The following is a 6,940-nucleotide window of genomic DNA, read 5'->3' on the forward strand; positions in this document are numbered from 1 at the left end:
TTGTAAGTCTATTGGAGCCTCTACCAAAAAGTGTCCCACATTACTTGAACTCACCCTAATAATTTTTACGGATTTTTGTTAAATTTGAAACCAATCCAAAATGGGTAAACTAGTACCCCATTTGCTTACGTCAAGAAAAGTTGCCTGGAAATGTGCTCAAGGATACCAACACGGCACAAGCACAAAAGTGAACATGAGCCGATCGATGATTTACCTGGCTGAATGAGCACAATGGGAAAGGGCTTGATAATGTTTGCTTACCTTGCTGTAGCCTATGGAGGATTATAGGGGCCGAAACTAAATAAATAAATACTTGGATAAATAAATAATTATATAACACAAAGCTTAAACAAATGACACAAAATATATAAATGTTACATGTATTTGTGTGTACATATATATATGTTTACGTTTTCATGTGTTTACATTTATTCATTTATACTTACATTTATTCATTTATACTTACATTTATTTATTTATACTTACATTTATGTATTTATACTTACATTTATCCACGGTGAAACTTCCTGCAGCAAAATAAATCTGTCGTCCCCCCGTCACAAAGTCAGGGGGCGGGTCAAAGCCTCTGATTGGTGGTTCAACTTGAATCGACTGCTTTTGACTATTCCAAGGTGGCAGCACCTTGTAAGGATTCAATGAATGAAATATTGAATGCTACAGTGGTCGAAATGTTGGCGGAAGCTGAAGAGATGGAGGCACCTGCCAGTTCACTTTTTTTTTTTACATCATATTGAGAGCTTCGCTGAAATTATAGGAATGATATTGGCCCTAACTGACACAGACATCAATGAAAATGTGTTCACGATCCTCAGCGAGATGATACAGCATAGGGGTGGGCATATCGATTTTAAGACCGACAGTGGCCGGGTTGGGAAACCCGGCAACTATCGATACCAACGTTGGTATCAATAGCCTGATTGAAAGCGTGATAAGATACTCGATACTTAAGTTTCATTCCACACTGAGTACACAACTCCCTTTACATCATAGTGGTTGTGCAAACACCGTCTAACTTCGCTCAAACTCACTTTGCCCCTCCACTGCTTTTCTAAGCCCAAAGTATCGGTATGGGCAATACTGGCCCTGTATTTACTTCTTGGTATCGGATCTATACCACATCGTGCAGTGCCGCACACCCCTAGCAGCTGTAGAGTGAGGCGATAGAGGATCCCTCTAGCTTGAAGAGAGCTTGATCGACTGGCTGAGCCTGCCTGGTGTGTAATGCTGTTCATTCACCAATCAGAGGCTTTGACCCGCCCCCTGACTTGGTGACGGGGGGACGACAGATTTATTTTGCTGCAGGAAGTTTCACCGTGGATAAATGTAAGTATAAATACATAAATGTAAGTATAAATAAATAAATGTAAGTATAAATAAACAAATGTAAGTATAAATAAATAAATGTAAGTATAAATAAATAAATGTAAGTATAAATGAATAAATGTAAGTATAAATGAATAGATGTAAACACATGAAAACGTACATATACATATATATATACACACAAATACATGTAACATTTATATATTTTGTGTCATTTATTTAAGCTTTGTGTTATATAATTATTTATTTATCCAAGTATTTATTTATTTAGTTTTGGCCCCTATAATCCTCCATAGTAGCCAGTTTTTCAAACGGTTGCACACATACACAGTGGCGGTTCTGGCACAATGTGCGCCCAGGGCGAGTTTATTACTTGCACCCCCCTGCATGGGAATATTTTCTTACGGTTGATAAAGAAGAAAAAAGAGGGATGGAAAGGGTATCTTATTTAATTTCATAAATGTTAAAGTGTTATGTTAGAGCTCACTGGGCCTCATTCACCAATACCGTCCTAAATTATTTCTTAAATTCGTTCTTAAGAAAGTTCCTAAGAAAAATCTACGTGTGATTCATGAAGTGTTCTTAAACAGCAGAATTGTTCGCGGGTGTGTTCTTAGAATGATGAATCCCAATATTTCGTAAGTTGAAAGCTCGTGCCCTGTTGCTCCTATTTAGCATAGGTAAACGCCACGTTAATTCCCATAAAAGGGCATGATATGGCAGGGCTGTGTGCACACTCAGAGAAATGTCAAAACGACGAGGTAAAGACGGTGGATGCCTCGACAAAAGACAGAAAAACGTAATAATAATTCTGAAGTGGAGGTACAGCTGCAAGAAGTTAGCGACAAACGACACATCATATTTATAGCGTCAGCTGTGGATACAAAGCAGTAAATAAAACCGATGCATGGTGTGCAATTACTCATGCAGTGAACGCTGTATCTGGAGAAGTGCGCAGAACTGATGTGAAAAAATAAATGGTTAACTTTAATCTAAATTCTTAAGCAAAAAAATATAGCCTAGAAATCAGTTGACTGTTACAAATATCCATGAGGACTGCTCTTGGTAGCCTAAAGCGTTCCAACAGGTAGCCTACTCGTCGCTCTCTGCAAATAAATCGGTATGGTCAAGGAAGATGTGATCCCTCCTCAGGGAACGATCTGCAACATTTTGCAGCAGCAATAAATACGCCATTGTGTGGTGTAGTCTTAGTGTACAGAATAAGCCTTCTTAGGGCCCATAAATATACAGTGATAAGTCACTTGTTACTTGATGGCAAAGTTCCCTGTTAACATAATTTATTTTAATTGAAGGCAAAGCAAGGCTAGTTTACAGTTTTTTGAATGACCCATCTCAGAGTAGCTATATAGAATGTACGGTTACTGTAATGAAAAAAAGAAGACAGAAACATAATTGCTGCAGTAAAGGCTTCATTTGCAACAGGACAGGAAATATGCAATATAGCTTCCATTTACTGTATTACCCTAGCTCTGGCCCTTCTCTGAGCGCCACCACACATTCCAACTTCTCTCCCTCTCCCTCGTCTCACTCCTCTCCCTTGGCCTGGTACTTGTCTTCCTCTCCCTTGTCCTGGTGCTTGTCTTCCTCTCCCTTGTCCTGGTCCTTGTGTTCCTCTCCGTTGTCCTGGTATTTGTCTCCCTCTCCCATGTCCCACTCCTCTCCCTTGTCCTGGTACTTGTCTTCCTCTCCCTTGTGCAGGCATTACTGTATTCTTACTTTGTGTTGCTCTATATTGTTCTTTTTCCACACCAGATCAGCCCAAAGAGGTCCTCTTTACTGTCTATACCAGAGGTCGCCAACCTGTCGATCGCGATCGACGTGTCGATCTCGGAGACTTTCCCTGTCGATCTCCAAAATAATTTCAGAAATACTGATCTCCGACTAATTCATGAACGTGGAGGATTCTTAAACTGAACGCGCGTTCTCTTGTACCTGGATTTGCATATTGGCCTGTGCGTGTTGCAAAGCAATTCACCGACAGAATAAATGGGCGTTTTTTCCCGAAGACGACCTTTGAGAGACCTGCTATCCCAGGATACCTGTGGGCGTGGTTGCCGTTGGTTTGTTTATTTACCCGGCCGTGTTGTCCACATAGTGTTAGCAAGCATGGCAGAGGCACCACGAAAGAGGGCGAAAAACTACAGTTTCCATCATGAATGGGAGGAGGAATTCCTCTTTACCTTGGTAAAAGACAAGAGTGTGTGTATGTTGTGCCACCAGCCACAGGCACTGTCTAAGCGAGGGAATTTGGAGCGGCACCACAACACTAACCATCCGAAATTCAAAGACTGCTATCCACCAAAGAGCGCAATCCGCGCCAAAAAAGTTCAGGAGCTGAAAGTGGAGTTGAAGGCTCAACAGTCGCTTTTCTCACAACCTACGTCTCAAAGTAAGGCTGCAACTGAGGCGTCATTTCGTATTAGCCACATTTTGGCTAAACACAAGAGACCTTTTACAGACTGCTATCCACCAAAGAGCGCAATCCGCGCCAAAAAAGTTCAGGAGCTGAAAGTGGAGTTGAAGGCTCAACAGTCGCTTTTCTCACAACCTACGTCTCAAAGTAAGGCTGCAACTGAGGCGTCATTTCGTATTAGCCACATTTTGGCTAAACACAAGAGACCTTTTACAGACTGCTATCCACCAAAGAGCGCAATCCGCGCCAAAAAAGTTCAGGAGCTGAAAGTGGAGTTGAAGGCTCAACAGTCGCTTTTCTCACAACCTACGTCTCAAAGTAAGGCTGCAACTGAGGCGTCATTTCGTATTAGCCACATTTTGGCTAAACACAAGAGACCTTTTACAGATGGGGATTTGTTTAAGGAACTATTGACCGTCACCGCAGAGACTGTTTGCAGCACCTTCAAAAACAAAGAGGACATAAAAGCTGCATTCCGTGCTGTGCGTCTTGGTCCTACAACAGTGACACGAAGGATCGAGTTACTGTCGGATAACGTTGGTCAACAGGTGTTGGAGGACTTGTCACTCTGTGAATATTTTTCACTGCAGTTTGATGAATCGCTGGATGTAATGGACACGGCTCAGCTTGTTGTATTTGTCAGAATGGCTTTCCAGGACTTTACAGCAAAGGAGGACTTCCTCACTCTTCTCCAATTAAAAGAGAGAACGAGAGGTGAGGATATTTACAACGTTTTTAAAAGCTATGTCCGTGAAAAGAACATCCCCATTCAGAAACTGGTGGCAATCACTACCGATGGGGCACCGGCAATGTGCGGTGTGCACGCTGGTTTTATAGCACTGTGCCGTAATGATCCGGATTTCCCCGACTTCATGAAGTATCACTGTGTGATTCATCAGCAAGCCTTGGCTGGGAAAGTTGTGGACTTTTCTCATGTCATGTCACTGGTGGTCAAAGTGGTAAACTCGATTCGAGCAAAAGCGCTTCAGCATCGCTTATTCAAGGCGTTATTGGATGAGCTCGATTCGGCGTATGGAGACCTGCTTCTGCATGCTGATGTCAGGTGGTTGAGTCGCGGAAAAGTGCTGCAGCGATTTGTTGACTTGCTGCCTGAGATTAAGACGTTTCTGTCGAAAAGGAACGAGGAGCACGAGGAACTTTCAACGGATGCGTGGCTACTGGACCTGGGGTTTCTGACGGACCTAACCGGAAAACTGAACTCGCTCAACCACGAACTCCAGGGAAAAGACCGGCACCTCCTCCACATGATCAGCGCAGTGAATGCGTTCAAGGCCAAACTCTGTGTCTGGACCACGAATCTGAGGAAAGGGACGCTGACACACTTTACAAACCTGGAAAAAATGTCACAGTCCATCAAAGACTCTTCTGACTTTCACCCTGAGCAGTACTGTGTGCACCTGGACAAACTGGCAGCGGAGTTCAGTCGACGTTTTGGTGAGTTAGAAATCATGAAGGATATTGCTGCATTTCTTTCAAACCCATTCCTGCCTATTAATACAGAGGAGGTTGCAGACCAATTCGAGAAAGCATTTGCTTTGCCAAGTGGAGTGGACATGGAGATGCTTGATTTGCAAAATGACATTGAGCTGAAAGCCAGGTCAAGGGACAGTGACTTTTGGGGACTTGTCAGCCGAGAGAAGTTTCCTCTCCTCAGTGCATGTGCACTAAAAGTGAGTGCCTACTTTGGATCGACCTACCTCTGTGAAATGGCATTTTCACAGATGAAAATCACCAAATCCAAGTACAGGAGCCGGCTTACTGACAGACACCTCACAGACTGCCTCAGACTGGCTGTCTCTGCTTATGAGCCAAACTACAAGGCACTCACAGACAGTGTTCAGTCACAGCCATCACACTGACTTGTCACATGAGAAATTTGTCAGTGTTGTGTTGTAACTTCAGTTTATAAATAAAACCGTTCATATCCAGCCTGCTCATTGCAAAAGTGTTTTTTCTTGTTCATATTGTTCACAAAGTGTTTGATTTCATTCAATTACAATAAGGCCAAATATAAAGTTAAGTTGTAAGTTCAGTCTGGAGTCTGTTCTGTCTCTCAACGCCTCAATAGGTAGATCTTCGGGTCACCAAGGCAAAGGTCGGTGATCTTTGGCCTAAAAAGGTTGGTGACCACTGGTCTATACCATATGGTCATGCAATTGAAAGCACCTCAACACCTGAGTGTTTCCTAGTTGGGAATCAGCTGTGATGTACAGTATTTGCATAACTTCAGCTGTTTCTCAGTAGCAATGGAATAAAATACAGGGGATATATTTGTGTTTCAATTCACAATATAAACAGCTGTTCAATTTGACTTTAGCCAATAATTTAGGTTTTGAACATGACGTTATCCGTTTTGCTGACAGTGTGAAAGCATTGGTAAATTGGGCAGTAAAAATCGATTGTTGAGCTTGGTTGAGCTTGTGTGTAAAATAAGTTCAAGCATTTAAAATGTGTATTTACTCTATGCATTTTGTGTCAAAGTAACAAGAAATGTGTTAATTGTATAGCCTACACAGACAGATGTTGTGCTCACTGTGTTAAGAGTTTAGGAAACTTGTTAAAGGTAAAAAGACTGTCATAGCGATTGTGAAATTATTACTGTATATACTGTATTTATACAGGCCTGCCACAATTCATGCACAATGGAAATTCCAAGTGCTTTACAAATGAGCAGAAGTGTAGTCTGTATTTATCAAAACAAACAATAAATTGTGTAATATTATGAAGATTATTAGTTGGAAAATTATAAAGGAGAGAAATATTCAATTTTAAATTAGAACGGACAAAAAAGGTATAACTACTTATTTTGCGCAAACATGTCATCTCTCAATTGTGCGTAAGAGTGCTCTTGGATGTGCGTAAATTCTGCTCTTACCTAAAAACAAATCCCAAATAAGAAAACATTGGTGAATGGCAGAATCTTTGTGAAAACTGCGTAAGTGGGGTTTGAGAACAAATTTGTTCGTAAGAACATTTGGTGAATGAGGCCCAATGCTCTTAAGACAGTTACCCCCATTACCCTGTGCGACTCCCTTGTCAACACAGTGGAGTCCTACCGCTTCCTGGGCACTATCCTCTACCAGGACCTCAAGTGGGAACTGAACATCTGCGCCCTTACCAAGAAGCACAACAGAGGATGTA

The sequence above is a fragment of the Hypomesus transpacificus genome, chromosome 9, assembly GCF_021917145.1.
Source record: "Hypomesus transpacificus isolate Combined female chromosome 9, fHypTra1, whole genome shotgun sequence".
Taxonomy (NCBI): Eukaryota; Metazoa; Chordata; class Actinopteri; order Osmeriformes; family Osmeridae; genus Hypomesus; species Hypomesus transpacificus.